A 19,458-nucleotide genomic window follows, 5' to 3' on the forward strand; every position below is an offset into this window, starting at 1 on the left:
CAGACAAAGAATCTGTTAAAGCAGAACATACTTCTTGTTCTCTTACTAGTTAAGGCTTTGCCTTTGCATTTCTCATATCTATTCATGGAGCTAAGAGTGCAATAAATGCATTAAACCCATCAGGGATAAAGAAAGAGAAAAAGGAAAAATAAAAACCCGACAAAACAACAACAAAAATCCCATCTGCAAAAAGATGGGTAGCCAGCAGAGATCTATGAATAATTTAAAAGGCACCTGTCTCTCCTCATATTGGCAACTTTGAACTACTGTTGCCTTGCAGATATATTTCAATTGCCTGAGCAAAAAGCATTGTCTCATAATTCTCAAAAAACTTTAAAGTGCTTAACATTCATCCAAGGTCTTTCAAGGAAAACGACCTTATACAAAAGCCTTTCAACTTACACTGTGCATTCATTTATTGATAGTTGTAACAGGAGCACATCACTGGGGGAAGTAAAGCATTCAATTAGGCACACAGTCTTTGCACCAAATTACCCTTTCAATTGCAAGTTATGTTCCCACTCAGCCACAGGTAGCTGAAATTCAGATAGAAGTCTTGGAATGAATTGTATGGCATGTGTTATCATAGAATCATTAAGGTTGGATAAGGCCTCTAAGCATTGAGTCCATTCTCTGACTGATCACCACCCTGTCAACTAGACCATAGCACTAGGTGTCACATCCAGTCCTTTCTTGAGCATCTCCAGGGATGGTGACTTGACCTCCTCCTTGACCAGTTTGTTCCATGCTTGACAATCTTTCCATGAAGAAATTCTTGATGTCCAACCTGAACCTCCCCTAGTGGGAGGTTGTGTCTACTTGAGGTTGTGTCCTCACACCCTCTTGTAATTGACTGGGAGAAGAGACCAGTCCTCACCTGGCCAAAACCTTCTTGCAGGCAGTTGTAGAGAGCAATGAGGTCTCCCCTGAGCCTTCTTTTCTCCAGGCTAAAAACTCCAGCTCCCTCAGCTGCTCCTCACAGGTCTTGTGTTCCAGACCCTTCCTCAGCTTTTCTGCCCTTCCCTGGACATGCTCCAGCATCTCAACATCCTTCTTAAGCTGAGGGTCCTGGAGGCTTTCAAGGTATGGCCTACCCAGTGCTGGGTACTGAGGGATGATCACTTCCCTGTTCTGCTGGCCACACTATTTTTGATTCAGGCAGGACGCCCTGGGCGCACACTGGCTCATGTTCTGCTGCTATCAGCCAGCACCCCCAGGTCCTTTTCTGCCAGGCAGCTTTGCAGCCACCAACCCCAGCCTGTAGCACTGCCTGGGGTTGTTGTGACCCAAGTGCAGGAGGCTGAGTAAGATGGCCATAATGTTCTCTACTGGGCTAAAAAATATAATTCCAGACTCCATCAAGAGAACCTCATTATCTTATTGATCTCATTGTCCAGAGGAAATGCTGTGATCTGAACCTAAAGCATTTGTTAGGTGCTGGGGATTATGCCCATTCTGTTGGACTAAAAAAAATCCCAAATCCAAATCTTAAAAATAATCTCATTATGTGCGAATGTAACCTGAGAGTTGTGATGAAGTGCTGGTAATAGCATTCAGCACGATAGTCTGTCTTGTCACAGAATCATTTGTTGTACAGTGCTGATTCTCAGCTTTATGTCTGTCAAAGGTAATTATTTGGGCTTAGAAATTGTCATTTATCCAGGTGAACACTAACAAAGAAGTTTATGGCAGATGGGTTAATAGACAGGTGACAGGAATTTTCCAGAATAATATTGTAAAGGATGAGCTAAATACCTGTCTCCATGTGAAAGATTCTGTTAGGATCTGACAAAAGTTAACAGAAATGGGCAAACACATTTCAAAAAAGAATATATATGACAATATATAAATCTGTAAAAATGTGTATATTATCAGAATTGAAACATCTTGTTACACAGAAGAGTTTTCATCAGAATTAAAAGAACTCATCATGTCACTGTTCAATTAATTTTGTTTTTTCAGTTTGCAATTAAAATATCAAATTTTATTAAAAAAGAATCACTCTAAGAATGACAACTTTAATCTGTGGAAACTAGTTATGAGCAGTGACTTCCATCACAGATGCTTTTGCATCTTAGATGTATATTGCAAAAATAAAGGGACTGAGATTAAAAAGGTAATCCATCACCTACAAAACCTGAAGCATTAGTAGCATGTATGGTGAGATTTTCTGGAACTACTTTGTTATTACCTTGGCCTGCTCTGTTCAAAATAGAGCTGTCAACACTTTGTAAATAGAAGACATTACAAGAGACAGTTAAAATCTGTGTCACTGACCTCTCTCAAAAAAGAAAGTTGGCCTAAATTATGAGGGCCTCAAGGCTGTATTTGTTCAATGTTTTGCAAGGCTGAAGCAATCATCATTGTCAGCTTTTACAAGCAGAGAATAAGGGTGTTATTTGTGCAACCTGTTCCTGTGATACAGTTCTTACCTTGAATTCCAATACAGCTTTCCCAAGGTTTGCTCTTTCCTCACAAATTTCAGATATAAGTCGTTCTAAAATGTTGATTACTGAAGTGAGATTTCCTTATGATGTCCAAACAGTACTTCAGTCCCACCCCAGAGAAATCAGGGACCAGTGAGAGGTCATTTCCTTCAGCTGAGTTTCTGGCTGAAACAGTGTGTTCTGGGGATAATGGCGGTGTGGTGGGAGGATGAAATGTTCTGATCTATCCTTCTGCTTGTGAGTCCATTTTCCCTATAGTCAGCAATACTTCCCTAAAGTCAGCAATACTGACTTTACACCTTCCTCCCTGAATCCTGGGCCCAAACTGACAACTTCCTTCCCAGGCCTCTCTTCTTTAGATGCAACGCAACAGAGGGAACGCAAAAAATTGTAAGTTAAAGGTAGAGCAGCTGTTCTTCAGGGCAGCTCTCAATGGCATCTTTGGATATTATCAAGGGAGTACCAGCAGCTGATCTCAGCAATAAGGAAGCTGGAGGTACTGAAGAGAAACACAGTGGCAACACAATACTTAAAGGAATTACATTGAAAGAAAAAAAAAAAAAAAAGAAAAGAAAAGAGGATGGGGAATAGGCTGCAATAAAAAAAATTAGTAAGTTTTATTAGAGAAATATTGCTTGCCATAGAAAGTCCATGGGTTTCTCAGTTTTCCTTGTTTTTTTAAATATGCTTATGATGAAACTCATTAAATTGGCCATGTCATAATTCTGCTATGCATTTCATCCTCTTTTGTTTCCTTTCCTTTTTTTATCATTTTTTGTGTGTGGGAACAAGTAACTGTGATCATAAACTTTTGATCTGAACAGAAAGATTTTTGCTATTAGAAAACTAAGAAATTCAGAATGCTGGCTATAAATCTGTGAACAGATTACATCATTCATACAGAAAGCCAAATCACAATTTAAAAAAAGAAACTCAAACATCAGAAATGGACTTGCTTTTCTTTACATAGGAAAATTAAAATAAGAAACCCCTCACTTATCCTTCAGGAAGATGATATTTTATGCTCATAAATGTAGAAAAAAACAATGCAATACAAAAAAAATCAGAAAAATATTGAAAAAATTTAATACAGAATTTATGCCTTATAATCTGTGCATATAGATTAAAATATTTAACATTTTTCAGCTTTGCTTTCTTATGTCATGTTTGGAATTGAGAACTGTTGGTATTTCAGCCTTACAGAAGTTATTTTCCTTTATTTCCTGAGTAGTCTCCCTCTTAATCAATAAACTCAGTTTCATGTCCTAATAATTATTTTTAAAAGGTTGACATTATAAGCAAAATAGCAAGGTATTTAGTAGACTCACTGTAAATACTTCATTTTAGGAGATGAAGCCCATTTTATACATCAATCAAAATGTAATTTTCTTTAGCAGTACACAAATGTAATGGGTTTCACCTGTGTGCCTTTATGTCAGCAGGTACACAATTTATGAACTTCATAGAAGCAGTATGCAGATAAAATCAAATTTTAAATATATGCTTAGTATTTTACTAAATTGCAAAATGAATGCAATTAGCAAAACTTTCTATTTCATGAAATTTAATTTATTTATCTGGAATAGATTTCTTCCTTGGATGATTAGGTTCAGTAGTCACATAATACAAGATGCACTATTCAAAAGAGGTATTACTCTTTTGAAGTAAAGCAAGACTCTTGTAAAAAATTAAATACTCAAAATAAAAAAAACACTGGGAGAGCTATTTTTTCTCCAGATAACATAACAATTATTTTAGAAATAGTTTGATACCATTTTAGAATTAAACACATATTACTGCTGAAAACAACCACACAAAATGGAATTTGCTGATTGCATGCTGATTTGTTAGAACAACGAGAAATTTCATGCAAGAGGCACCTTTTTTTTCCAAACAAAAATGCCACGTATGCAAAATTTGTACAATAAAGAACTGAAAAGTACTTTTTCCTCCTCTTCCTAGACTGGTCCTTAATTTCTCTGATGTCCCTTCATATGAGCATTCACACCAGCAGGTCTTCTTTCCAATTTCCTCCTCCCCACCCCAAGAAAACTTAATAGACTTTGGCTTCCAGTTCTACCTTCTTGCCCTTGAATCACAGGTCAAGGAATGTGTCAATGGAAATTAAAGCATTTACTTTCTATTCACAAAGAAGAGGTTCATTTCAAAAATTATTTCTGATGTTTTTAAGAAAGTCTTAAATTTCCTGAGGTAAAATGAACAATATGCTGTACAAATATATAATTTAAATATATGAAATGTAGCAATTATGGTAATGCTAATATCATAAATATTGTCATGAATTCTTAATAACATTTTTCATGACTAGGCAAAACTCCAAACCTATACAGAAGACCAGGACTTCTTTCAGTTTTGGTGCATCAGTGCAAGTCAGTGTGTGGTGTCAGTGCAGACCTGCTCACCAGCTACTGCTGGGAACTTGTGAGGGGGCTTCCACCCTGGATAAACTCACCTGCCATCTTTGCAATGTCTTCACTTTTTAGGCTGCTGTCTTTTTGTCTTCTCCCTAAGTCTTTGCAAATTCATTGGCAAAGCTCCCTCCAGCAGATTTTTCTGACACCTGCAGGCAAAAATCTTTTCATGGCAGTAGAGTTACCCTACAGACATCAATTCAACCCTGTGTCAGCGCTCTGTGCAAACACAATGCACAGTTCACATGTGTCATGGTAAGATAATTGCATGTAAACACTTGGTGTCCTCACCCCTCTTGCCTTGCAAAGAAAAGCTTTTGAAAATGATCTGATGGCCAGCAGTGACTTGGCAGCAGCCATTAGTTCTCTCCTTTAATTAGAATGTTTGCTGAGAAACGCATGATGGTCCAGAGTAATTTTTAATGTTTTTATTTAATATAAATTAGATAAAAAAAGAAAAAACAAAACAAAACAATGAAAGACATTAAAGATGACTCTTACAGGGAGTTGTAACATCATGGCATGTACAACTTGGGAAGGGAATAATACATGCATACTTGGGATAAAAAAACCCACAGCACACGTGTCACCTGACTGTAAGTACTTGTAAGAACAGATGAATTTTAATTTTGGTAGACTCTACAGATTTTTAAGCACATGCTTACCCCTAAGTCCCTGGGCAGTCCAACTATATAACAAGTTTACAACAAATGATGTGCACAGCTACAAAAAGTAACATGGCTTTAAAACTTTTTCAAATATGCTAAAATATTTGTCTTTTTTGCTCCATTTCTTAATTGGCTGGTCATGTTTTCTTTCAGAGTAACTCCTTGTCATATTATGGCCTCAAATGTAACCAAATATTTGTTCCACTTTGTAGAAAAGCTGATGAAATCAAATACTGCAACACTTTATTTCTCTTTTACCAATTCCTAGTGCAGTTCAGAAAGCATCTGTCCTTGCTGACATTTAAACTGAACGGTTGCCAACAACTCCAGAAAGACTGGAATATCCACCAAGAACAGAATAGAGGTAACATCATCCTGGGTTTTATCATGCCTCTTGTATCTGAACCAGAGAAAACATGCAAGTGAGGAGTTTGTTATTCCAACTCTAGAAGATTAAATATTCCAGAAAGTGATGGCATTGCTTTTGAGGCCTGGAATGAGATAAAATAATGAAGCTCTTTAACTCATGGACTTTCAAGCGCAGAATCTGGATCTGAAGACTCTTTTAGCACTTGCTGTGATATTTTCTATGACTTCCGAGTAACTGATCCTGAAAGGTGCTGAGAACTAACTTTGTGATGGTCTATTAATATATGTAAGTGTTTCTGGTTTGGATTAAATTGCTCACATTTTACACAATCTGTTGGATCTGTCTGTATTGAATGTATATATCTGGTCTGAAATGCAGTGGACGTAGCTAGCTCCACTTGGATTTTGTAGTTTTTTCAGGTATGGAATGCAACACTCAGGTTCATGCCTTAAGACTTACTTGCTCCTTGGAACACAGCAGAGAATTAGACATTGAAAAGTCTATTGAAACACAGTTGTGTAAACATGACATTACCTCCAGCGTATTGAAATTCAACTTTCGGTAGAACCATTCTTGTTTAAACTGTGCGCACTTTGCAGAACAAAACCCTACAACATATAACAGTAGAGTACTTCAGGGCTTGAAAGACTGGTACTAAACTTTTGAAACTCAAAGCTTTGAAAATGCCACTATTTTTCTCTGAAAAAAACATGGATACTTATTTTCATTTTGTCATTAGTTATGAAAGTGGGTTGCGTGGTACATCTCCAAGGAAGACAGAGGGAACAGTCCACAAAAATAAAAACAAAGCAAAGGTGCAAGCATTAACAAAACATGTCATTTTCTGCCATAATACTTAGCTCTACTACTAAGGTTTTATGAACTAAAAATTTATAGTATGAGAGAAAAACAGCAAACCCCACACTAAGAATTTTAAAGACACGGGAATTATGCACACCTTAATTCCTTGTACTTTTAAGTTCTTTACCTGGTATCTTTAAATACAAATTTCTCTCCCTCGTTAGCACACTGAAAGAGTCTGCCAATGGTTAATATCAACAAAAGCAGCAGCAATAACAGAAAAATCACTCTGCTTTTCCGGAACTCAAGGTATTATTACTGACACAGAAGAGTACATTTACCTTTCAGGAAATCTGACAAGTGATGTATGAAAAGTCTGACATGCTTCACAGAATGCTGGTAAAGCACAACATGAGTTAATGAATGTTGATAGAAGTAGGCATAATGGTTAGGGCAGCTCTATTTAATCAAAATACATGGGTTTTATGCTTCTATTCATTTGTAGAGGGGAGGTGCTTTCATTTTTCCATAAAATTTACATCAATAAAATTCAGCAATCTGCTCACTTCTAGCTGCTAAATTTCTTTCTCTAGTCATGCACTTCTCTTGTAGGCTCTGGACACTTAGAAATATGGGGCAAGTACTCAGTATGCTTAATAACAATATTTTAAACAGATTGAAGTTCTCCTCCTCCTGTTAGATGTCCAAAGTTTTGCAAAGGCCTTCCTTGCAAAGGTTCTATCATGATCCTTTTTTGTTTCTTTGTCTCTGACTTCAGCATAAGCAAACATTGCAGAAGAAAGCAGAGGACCCTCAGCAAAACTATCATCACTGTAAGGACTTAAAGAGCACAGTTGCCTGTCTCGAACACTGTCAAGGCCACAGAAAAGACTAGCTTAAAGATAAGCCCCACAGCAAGAACTTGAGGGAAGCACAGAAGGGAGGAATTTGATGCAAGAAGATGCTCATTCCAGGCCTGCTTAGCACATCCTGGTCAATATACCCAGACAAAAATTCCTGCTGTGGCAGACTGTGGGAGAGGAAGCAACTGCTCATGCACATGCTGCCCCCAAGTTATGGGAACATCTGTGACCACCCCATGGATACCCAGAACTTGGACTGTATAAAGGTGTTACCCCCAGAAAAACGACCACAGGACCCCACCACCAAGAAGCCCATGGTGAAGAAGGAAAAACAGGATAGCTTTGGATCCACAGGTGGTGACTGTCTTTCACTTGACCTCACTCTTTCTCTCTCTCCCCTATCCTTTTTCTATTTTTACCCCCTCTCTCTACCACACATTTATTATTAAATAAAATCCATGTTATTGTCTTTGACATATGGTGTTGTTTGCACCTTAATTTGGACAGAGGCATCTCTCACTAACTGGATCTTAAGAATCACACAGAAGGGAAAAAAAATGAAAAGTAACAAAAATGCATGATGCTGTGAAGGGAGGGTTCAAAATCTGTACTTTCCAGCTCTTCATAACAGCAGCAGCCTTTCCAGGGTCTTATGCCAAAGTTAGCACGTTTTTTGAGAGCTGATGCAGAACAGAGATGATAAGGGACAAGGGAGCAGCTGCTTGCTTTGGACTGTTCTATTGGCAACATTGGTGGATTTTGCACTAAGTGGCAGTGGCTTCTATTCAGCAGCTTACAATTCTCCTCTCTCACTCATCCTCAATAGGAGTGGAATGCAACTGCAGCTGAGACACCACTAGTGATGAGCTAAGCTAAGACAGAGAAGGAAGAAATAAAAACCATGTAGTAATATGACATGATAAACAAAACAAGAAACCCACAAAAATCCAAAACCTGAGCTTACATTTTTCACAGCTTTTATTTCTATTAGAGGTTCCTGGTCTGTATTTCTTGTCACCTACATGTAGCACAGGATTCTCTTAAAAGGAAGCCCACTCTTCTTGTGAACCTTGGTGGGGGGCAGTGCAAGGGGTTAAGACCATGTATAGTCTGTTTTCTTATATTATTATGTACATAATATAAACACACAAGAGTTCTCTCATGCACTTACTTTGCTAAAGCAAATTTAAGCACAAATTTATGGAAAAAGACACTTCCTTGAAATGAGTCCAGTAGCATGTTGTAAATGAATAGAGGATGAACAGTGTGCTTCTGGGTGAAATAGTTCCACCTCTCAGTTTGAGTTCTCTGAAAGAAGGAAATTTTTGGCCAGGGCATCCTGTGAGAGCACAAAATAGTCTTCTAATGGAAACAGTAGTTCCTAGAGTCTTGGAGATAGACAATTATGAATGACTTGATGAAAAGTTGTAATGGAATTTAGAACCATGTGATTTTTCTTACAGTGAATGCCGCAAACTCCATAATGTGGTACATGGAAAAATTTAGAAGACAATAAATCATGCAGGACTTCAAGGAGCTTTTGGTGGTTTTTATTTCTTTGTAAGCATTTCAGCAAAGCTACCTTAACTCTACTGATAGATGTGACAAATTTCTTTAGTTGATGCCGTTCATTTCCAGATAAGATAATGGACCATGAGGTACAGAATGGTGCCTGAAAGTTATCATCAATTTATTTCCTATTTCCTGTTAATTTATGTTGTATTTTTGAGGCCCATCTTTTTATTGTCATGGGGTCTTTTCAGAAATGCAGGAATAATTGCACTGATTTTGCAACTTTACTTCTTTTGAAACAGATAGTATCTCTTCGCTGACAGATCCATCCATGAAACAGCCCTAATAATGTAATTTAAAACATGGAAAGTGTTGTGCTTGTTTTGCTTCTGTATTTTGGAACCCATTGCTATTCAATTTAGTACTCTAAATGAATTCATATCATATCCCATTATTGAGGAAAATGACCACCTGCCTCCCCCATATGTTGATTTCAGTTTTAAATAGTGCCATTTGAAAGTCTTGAAACTCATTAGAGTGACAGGGTTTGAGCACACAGACTCTGTCCCTCAGAAAAAAAGATAAGGGGAAACATATCTCAAAATTAAAAAAAAAATCAAAATAATTTCTTTTTTTATTTCTTTTTTTTTTTTTCATTCCATACTTGCTTGTAGCTTTCCAGATTAAAAAAAAAAAATTAAAAAATTAGTTAGAGGCTCTGTCATCTTTCCTGTTAATTAAGAGTCTATTAAGAGTCTATATTGTTATTATTATTATTTTCCAAAATTTTGGTTTTTATACACTCTTCAGGTCTTTTGAAACAGTAGAAGTAAATACTTCTGGCTGTAAAATGCTGACTTTCTTGCAAGCTGTCTTGCTGGACAGAGCAGGACATTGAAAATCTGACTTAACCCTGTCCAGGCTTTGGGGTGTCCATATCTAATGATTTAGCAAGACTACTACAGGTATTTTAAAACCTACCAATTCAAAGACAGGTAGGGATCTAGTCTGAAGGTTAGATCAAGACATATTTTTGAAGTTGTTATTTCCTACTAATATGTGGTGCAAATGTACTAATATGTAGTTTGCACTGTGCAAAATAAGACAAGCCCACTTTTGATGAGGCAGGTCTTTATTACCTCCGCATACACTGTGGTAATGCTGGATTGTGGAGCAGGTAAGCTCTGGGCAGATATGTAAAATGACTCACAAGCTAGACAAAATCATTTAGATCTCAGTCCTGTCTTGAGGAACTGCCAGAGACATCCTGCTGCAGAACTACAAAATTGTTCAGAACTCAAAACACAATCTATAGTATTAAAGCTATTACTGTATGGGCAAATATGCTTGCAAAGCCACATTCTTGTCTTCCATATATAATAGCCATTAATTCATTCTGTACTTTCAGATCTTGTCTAGCTTCTTGTATTTTATGAAGGGATAAGGATTTGCCAGATACACTCACCGAAACAAATATTAAAAAGGCTGAAGTACTAAAAGAGGCAAAATGGGACTTTACTGTAATCTCAAGTCTTAGGAGATAAGAGGTAACTTCTGCTTCTAACAGGATGCATGTCCTCTCTTTGGGTATATCTTGCTAACCTTCCATGAGTCTTTGACTTCAAACACTTTCAGATTTTTTGGAAACCTGTGTTCCTTCTGTCTCCACATCCTGTTCTAAGGGAAAATATTATTAATTTTCAGGGCTGTTCTGAGGAAAAGGATGTTTTTATTTGTTGAGAAAGATGGAAATATTGCCTTGTTTTACAGTTTCCCAAACATTTAGAAGGAAGGAACTTTTCAGTTAGGACTGACATCAAATCTCTTTCTCTGGGCTCAAAATTTGAAATTCCTACCAACTCCACAGGCCCCTAAATGAATGTGGTCTCATTTTATACATTGTGACACAGCTTGTTGATACCCATTGTGTGATTGGAAAGCTCAGACAATGCAAACCTTATTGTTTGGGAGTGCAGCCCTGTAAGGACAGCCTGGGATTTCTGGGATTTCTGCTTTACAAGATGCATCATTATTTCGATGACAGTGCACCCTCACAGAGGTTCACAGAGTTTTGTGTGTATCCTGTTCCTTTCTGTTCCAGGTTTACTCCTGTAAGTGAACAACTCGGGTGATGAAATGACAGAAAAACAGGACAGAGGCTGTGACTGGGTCATTTCTCTACAGAAAACAGGTCACCCCAGCAGACTACTGGGCCTGCTTTACACTTGTGCTGATAAAGTCCTGGACAAACAGATTTTTTGTTTGGCTCCTGCTGTGGGGGACCTAAGCAGAGAGGCATCCCTCCCAGCAAAACCAATAGGTTTCAGATCCATGTTTTCCCTCCCACTGGTAGAAAAAATGTAGGAGCGGTTTGCAGGGCTTTCCCCACAGCTCTCCATCCCAGCTGTGTCCTTTCTCCTTCACTCACCCCTACCTGCAGCAGAAGCACCCTACCCTTGGCCCTCCTTTCTTGTCTTCACTGAAGAAAAGCCCTGGAGTAACTTTGATAAAGCTCATGGCATCTTCCCAGCTTTCTGTCCCCAGGGAGATGCCATGACAGAATGTATTTAACAGCTTGGAAGCCTATAGGTGACAACAGAGAGACTGTCCTTCAAAGAAGCTGTCTTTAAAGGACAGCAAACCAGAGGATGACACAGACACACTCAAATAGCATCTGAATACATAAATAGGACATTGAATGCTCTCTGTCAAATCTGCATGACCCAAGATTATTTGGAACTCACAGAAAGTATTGTCTAAGAGTGGTGTCTTCACCACAGTAACTGAGGATTTGAAGAAACAATGAGACCATGAACTGCTAAACTTAGAAAGTTGTCCAATTTCTGGAATTATCAAACCTGAAGAGGATCAAATATTTCCTAATAAAGCCATTTTATGAATTAGAGGGAAGGTCAAAGGACAGTGATTAGAGAAACCACAGTACCTCTTTGAGCAAACTTACTGAACAATCTCACCTCTAAAGCAAGATCACAGTTAAGATAATTTGCTAATGCAAATGTGAAAATAAAGGAAAATGTCATCAAAATGCATGCAAAATTAAATTCTCAATTATAAAAAGAGTTGTGGCTGAAGGAATACACAGGATTTGCATGGAAAAAACCATGGTCTTGGGATCAAAAAGCCTTCTGGGAACACGTGTCCTATAGAAACAAACACATATTCATTACGAGAATATCACACAGGTCAGATTTTACACATAACTGGACAGGAATTTGAGGAAGGAGTTACAAAAACATTTGAGGTAAAAGCCTCTTTTTCTAAGGAAGGTATCTTTTCTTTTTTTTAATTTCATTTTTCATGTTTGAAGAAAAAACTAAGAAGCTATCAAGTTGTTTTTCTAGGATATTTTTAATGATAATATTTTATAATCAGGTATATTTTTACAAAGATTTATACTTTTATAAGCATATGAAATGAATTTGCAAGCCAGCATTGCCAAAAAGCTCTACATTTGTTTTAGAAAACAGGTTTTTGAGAACTGGACATTATAGCTGATGTTACTCAGTTCAAAAATATTTCTCTGCATTCTGAAATTTTTTGGAGGTAAGAAATCAGTAAATTGCTGAGGCTGTGTATGGCAGTGATGCAGTGCAAACCAGGCAACTAATATTCAATCCATCACCAGATGCAAACACAATAAAGCAAAACACAGAGAGACAACTGGCCAACACAGACCATGGCTATAATATGGAGTTGGGCCTGCCCATGTCAGCCCAAGGTGTGAGAAAAATCATCCCTGTCAGATTGTGGAAACCCAGAACACCGGGAATATTTCCCTGTCTGCTCTGGGGTGCCCTGACCCCCAGGGGAGCACTGACTTTGACTCTCATTCATGGAGAAAGTTTCCTAGACTTCAAGATAGACTAGAATCCACAAAAGTGTGAAAGAGATTATAGAGAGTAGTGTAGGTGCATCACTTGGTGAGAGATTTAGGTTTGGGGAGTTTTAGTATGTTGTGGAAAGAAGCAAGACGGAGGGCACAGGGTGTTGTCCTGGGTTTCTACTTCATGCTTCTTCTTCCTTCTTCTTCATGGTTTTGGTTGTCCAATTTTATAATTGGGCAGAAAAGTCCCCATTGCAGCTCTGTGGGATCAGTTATTGGGTTAAAAGGGGAAATAATCTAGGTGTCAGTTCTTAATGGGATAGTTTGGTCTTAAAAGAGCCTGTAACTAGAGATTGTTGGCCATTTTGTGCTTTGCTAATAAAAAGCTGTTGAACTCACAGTAATGAGACTGTTTTACTGAAAAGAAGTACTAAACACCGGAATCCAAACACAAATTACTGTCTCCAGTGCCTTTAATCCAGACCCAGAAAAACTGATGACTGAAACCCCCACATCAGATGATCTCACTGGGCCAGCAATACCTTGGTGTGCATGCAGCAATGCTAACAGAAGATGCTTTTTGATCTTATTCAAGGACCTGGTGCTATGAAGAGAGCCAGAGAGCTTGTGTCAGCATGCTCCATGTCTGCGTGAAGGGGGTTTGCTTCATGGGCGGCACAGCAGAGCCTCTCTAGCATAAGCAAGGTTAAAGACTTCTTCAGAATGTGAGAGAGGGAAATGGGACTGCAATCTTAGAAAGCAAAATTGCCATTTTGTAATGTATGGTCATAGTACAAATGGGATCAAAATAAACAGCAGGATAACGAAGATCCAAAGATAGCTACCAAGTCAGAGATTTCAGTTCATACTGGTTACACCCACAGTAGGAAGAGTTCCAGCCTCACTCGATCTGAAGGAAAGATTCATACAGCAAACAAACAATCAAAAGTAAGCAAACTTGTTCAGAGCAATCATGGTAGGGTCTTCAAAGCATAGCTAGGAAAAGGCTATGGAAATATTTTGTTAAGACCGTGATGAATTTCAAAGCATGACACCTGGAGATGCAAAAAATAACTCAACTGCTATAACTGAAAAAAAAAAATAAAAGAGGGCAATATCATGCACTGGAGAGAATAAAACCAAGATAAACTTTACATTATTGCAAAAGCTAGGAACGTCACTATGTGGAAGAGCTGCCTGACAGCCCTTTGAAACAGCTTATTTGCATAAACCCAAACAGTTCAGAAAATTCTCACTGCCAAATTTCTGCAATAGAATTTTTTTTCTGATTTAACTAAAACAAAACCAGTGCAGATAAAAAACCAAAGGCAGGCAGCAATGATTGCTACAGCAGGCAGCTACTGCAGTAATATTGTATGCCAACAGGTAGATTTAGTGGCCCAAAAGCACTTGTCAGCCATAATGTCCCCTGTACAAACCTTGACATGAGATGATAGATGGCGTGCTACAATTTTTCTGTAAGCCACAAATATGTGAAACTAAAAATAAACCTAAACAGATGTTCCATAAAAGTTGTATGCTTGGTTAATTATTTCACCTAACTCTTATCAACAAACCAATACTCCTGCATCAGAGACATTCTGGGCAGTGAAACAGTACAAAAGAACAACTTGTCACAGTTGTTACATGTAGAAAATAGGATGATCATGTTTATGGACAAGAATCTGAGGAGAAGGTGATCTCTTTAAATACAGACAAAAAGGATTGGTATCCACATGCTGGTTTCCTCTCCAAAGTCATTTTGCAGCATTCAAGTATAGCAACTGAAAAAGTACATAAAGAATTATGTCTAACTGAAATACAAAGAAATCTTAAACTAAGCTCATTACTTGCTGGTTTGTAGAGAGGGATAGAAAGACTCCAAGAGAGAAAGAGAAAGGACAAAAACCAGTGAGGGTTCCTTCTGGCCTTTTATTGTTTGTACAGTCAGAAAGACCGTTTCTGAATGAAAACCACCCAGCTGTTTCCCAGCAAGCTAGAAAGAAGCAAGCATCCAACAGGTTTAATACATAAAAGCAGTCTACCAGAATAAAACCTTATTGTAAACAGGGAGTTCTGCCAAGACTGTATTGAGCTATTTTTGGGCTTGTAGACAGTACACACACCTTACATTGAACATTGTAGTCAAGGCTGCTTGCAAGCTAGTTATGGAAAAAGTTATGGTGGAGGTGGGAAAATGCAGGCCAAGTGACAAAGTGAGAGAATGAAAATCCAGAATTTTCTCCAGGGGCCTGGGGAAAGATGGACCTTTTTGCTCTGAGCTACAAAACCAGAAACATATTACTTAGGTTATCAGGAGGGAAATAAAACATGGCACAATGCCACAAAGAAATCACAGATTTAATTAATACATAGTATTACAGGAGTTATTTAAGGCAAACACTTCTTTATATTTCCCACATAACTCACAGGACACTATGAACTAATCTGGAATACTGCACTATTATACCATAGAAGTTGAATGACAAAATTTAGATTGTAGTTAAAATAGAGAAAAGCTTTAATAAACTCTGCAAAAGAAAGACACAGGGTTAGTTCTCCTGAATGAAACAACTCTCTCATAAACAACAACACTATTTTTTTTCCATACTGCATGCCAAACACACCCTTTTGTAACAGCTATTGAGTTACTACTGCTATATAGATAGAAAGACACCTGAAGGCCAAAACTTTTGATAACTGACAAGATAGATAGCTTCCAAAATGACCTCAGGGAATATTTGCAAAAACAACTTATTTCTATAAATTGTCCATTTCTAAGGGTGCTAAATATGCTAGACAGCTAAATCCTCATTCGTATAAGGGTAATTGATGAGCACATGTTTCAAATAACTTTATCTGGAAACAAAATAAACAGGATGTGTAGGACAATAAAATATGCTCCCTTCTGACACCTGATTAACAAGGTGTGGAAACAGCCCCTCCAGCATGGTTCATGACTGATAGAAATCAAAATTGACTCTCAAAACATTGTATCCCTTGAAGTATCAAATGTTAGACCAGCTGCAGTTTTTGGAGAACGAGATACAAATATGATTGAAGCCTTTTGGTACTTAGAGGGGGCTCTTTTTAGATGGAGAGAGGCTTTGACTAAGGCTTGTAACTTACAGGACAAGGGGCAATGGTTTTAAACTGAAAGAGGCCAGCTTTAGATTGGACACAAGGAATATTTTATAATTAGTTGATGGTGAGACACCAGAACAGGTTATCCAGAGAAACAGTGGATGCCTTATCCTGGAAGGACTCAAGACTATGTTGGTTGGTGCTTTGAGCAACATAATCTTGTGAAAGGTGTCCTTGTTCATAGCAGGAATGATCTTTGAAGGTGCCTTCCAACCCAAAGTATTCTCTGTGATTCAGTGATGGAAGAGAGTCTTAGATGTCCATGCTTTGATCACACAGACAGACACTTAAAGTCTCAGAAAAAGGCAAAGTCTCAGGCAAAGTCTCAGAAAAAGAAAACAAAGTATGAGGGAAGGAATAACATTTGAATCATGCCCTGACTTGACTTCTCTCTTTTTATATTCTTACACCACGCACATCCTTTTCAAGCTAATTATCGAGTTTCTTAGATAAACTTATTGACTGCTAATTTACTATGTACATTTTTAGGATTGATTATGCAAGTTGTAGTTGCAAAGCAGAGCCCCTAGACAACAGTAGATATGTCTATGTTTACTTCCAGAGCTAGAGAGCATATATATTGTGGAGTTCATTTTCAAAACCAGAGGCTTCTGACTGAATTTCTGTACTATCTTGCAAATACCACAGAATTGCTGCCCTGCAGGGACATTCAGGAAGTAGTAACCATGTAATCCATCACTCCTTACAGAAACCCATATCCCAGTGCAACATTATAATGAGACTTTTGGTCCTCATTATAAAAAAGTAGATAGAAAGCTTATTTTATTTCTGTAAATGCCACCCCAAAGTTAACCAGTCAAATTAGATAAAAAATTATTAATAATGGTGGCACATTTTCCTTTATGTATTATCATTCAGTTACAAATTTTCCTTTGTGACCAGAGCTACCAGATACAACAAAGGAGGGCTCAAAGGGGCAGGACAGCCTTTTCTCAGCTACTTTTTTGCCCAGGACTCCTAAAATGCAAATCTCTGTAGGAGTGTTATTCTCATAAGATGATATTTAGAAGAACCAAACCACCCTAGGGGGAAAAAACATAATTTTGCATCTCTCATCATTTTGAACATGCCTAGTACATAACTTCTGAAGGAAAGAATGAATGAGTGAAAACACCTTGATTGGCTGAGATGGAAAGTAGAGCTGCTTAGAGCTGCTGCTTATGAAGAGAAATCCAAGTTGCAGCCAGTTTCTTACCAGAGAAGAAACCAGAGTCAAAGGAACAAGAACAGGCAATTTTTTTGATGCAGCAGAGTTTTCTGTATGATAAAGTGCGCACTGCTTTGAGAACAAAGCCTACACAGCCAGCACAGGCAACTCCTTCGTTCTTCAGGACTATCAGCCTGAAGCTGTTACCTGGCTCTCAGCAGACAACCCTGAGTGTGTCCAAAGCTGGATAGAGCAAGGGAAAATCAAGAAAAAGCAGATTTTATGGTGATTTCCAGCCATTTCAGCAAACCAATATCTCAAAATTATCAGCCAATACTCTCCCACACCAAAATAAATTGTATTGGAGAAAAATTTTCTGTCATAAGAATAGTGAAATACAGGGGCAGTTTGGTCAAAGGTGTTGTGGAGCTTCCATTCTTGAAAACTCAAAGAGACACAGCCCTGATCTATCTTACCTAATGGGGATTTGCTTGGATTAGGGGTTTTCAACCTCTGGAAGCCCCCTGTTGTTCTTCCATAGAGATGTGATTCTCCTCACTAACTTCTCACAGGGTTGGCTCTGATAGCAATGCTGAAAACATTCATTTTAGGATATGCTCTGTTCAACAGACATTATGAGATGCAACTTTGCTCTATTCCTGTAAGGATTATGTTGTTTGAATGTCTCTCTGTGACATAGATAAAAAAACTGAGATACATTGAAGTGCAGTGAAGTAGAAATGTGACCAATTTCAGACAGAAACTTTTGTACCACTCTGTCTGGTTGCTTTACATATCTTGAACAGCAATAAAAATATATAATGAGATATTTGAGCACCACAGACAGCATAATTTATGCAGCTGATAACACCTTCACTTTTGCCCATATAGATGCAAAAAGTATACAGAGGCACTGTAGTATAAAATTGAGGTGGGAGATCTCCTATTCCAATTGATTAGTTTTCATTACTAAGCACTAACCCAGCATAACTGCCTGGGTTAGGCTCTTTTGTGTTGGATGACCCACATCACCAATATATCAATGAAAGTTTTGTATACAGCAACTAGAGATCAATCAAAATGGAAGATTTCAAAAGAAAAAAAATTGTCATGCTCAGTAAAATTCATTTTATCATTCTTCTCCAGGCCTTCTGTGTGCTTTCTTGCCAGTCTCTCCCTACCTTTCTTATCTTCCTTCCCCTTCTTCTCAGCCAGGCTTAGCCCTACCACTCCTAGGCTCAGCAATAAGAGGATTTTCTTCTTCGTTCATTTAATTTCAGATAAATGTTGAATTGGGAGTTGTACATTACCCCTGATTCAGCTGTCTTGCTGGAAAGTCAGTGGGAGACTTAGTCTGAGTTGCATGTGAATGGACTTCAGAGATACATGCCATATAACTAAAAGCTCAAGGGAGAAAAAGGCAGTTAAGAAAAAAAATAAGCTGTTACCATTGAGATGCAGCTTAAAGTGGCATCTGAGACATGTTTTCTGCTAAAATCCTTCTCTGACTTTCTAAAAAGACTGCTTGAAGCAAGATACAGATAAATCTAGCTTTTCTGAAAATCTCGAGATAGGAAACACACAGAAGTTGAAAGCTTTGAAATAAGTCAGGTCCTTACCAGATACAACCTGAAGTTAAAGGTAGGTACAATTCCAGATGCTGCAAAAGGCCAAGGAATCAGAAATCAGGAATAGTATTGTGGGTCCTCACCACCCATAATAATTTATTCTGAGATCAGAATTTCTTCCTTCTTTGTTTATAAGTGCTGTATGATTACAGACATTCACATTTATATTTGTTCCTAATAAATTACTTCCAGATATATGTTAATATACAGCCCTTTCCTAAGCATCTTGACCCTATATCCAACAACAAACTTACTTGCAGAGGCATCCAAAGATAATATATAATGCCTATCACAATGGACTGATTCAATTTAGAGGCAGAATTTTTTAATACTTAAAAAAAAAAATCCCATGTTCTTTTCATTGACATCAATAGTAAATCTAAGTAAGGCTAAATTCTTTCTGAAATAAAATTGTAAAGGTTTTTATCCTGTTGTCTAACTCCATTCTATCTGCCATGTGGGATTTTGCAGCTGCAGTGTGATTACATGTGGTGGCTACTTTGACCAGAAACCAGCAAGTTTCAGAAAGAAAAAGCCTCATTTTCAGACTGCTATCCCAAAGCTGCTCTTAAAACTCACAT

This window comes from Serinus canaria, chromosome 2 (assembly GCF_022539315.1).
Source record: "Serinus canaria isolate serCan28SL12 chromosome 2, serCan2020, whole genome shotgun sequence".
NCBI classification, from domain to species: Eukaryota; Metazoa; Chordata; class Aves; order Passeriformes; family Fringillidae; genus Serinus; species Serinus canaria.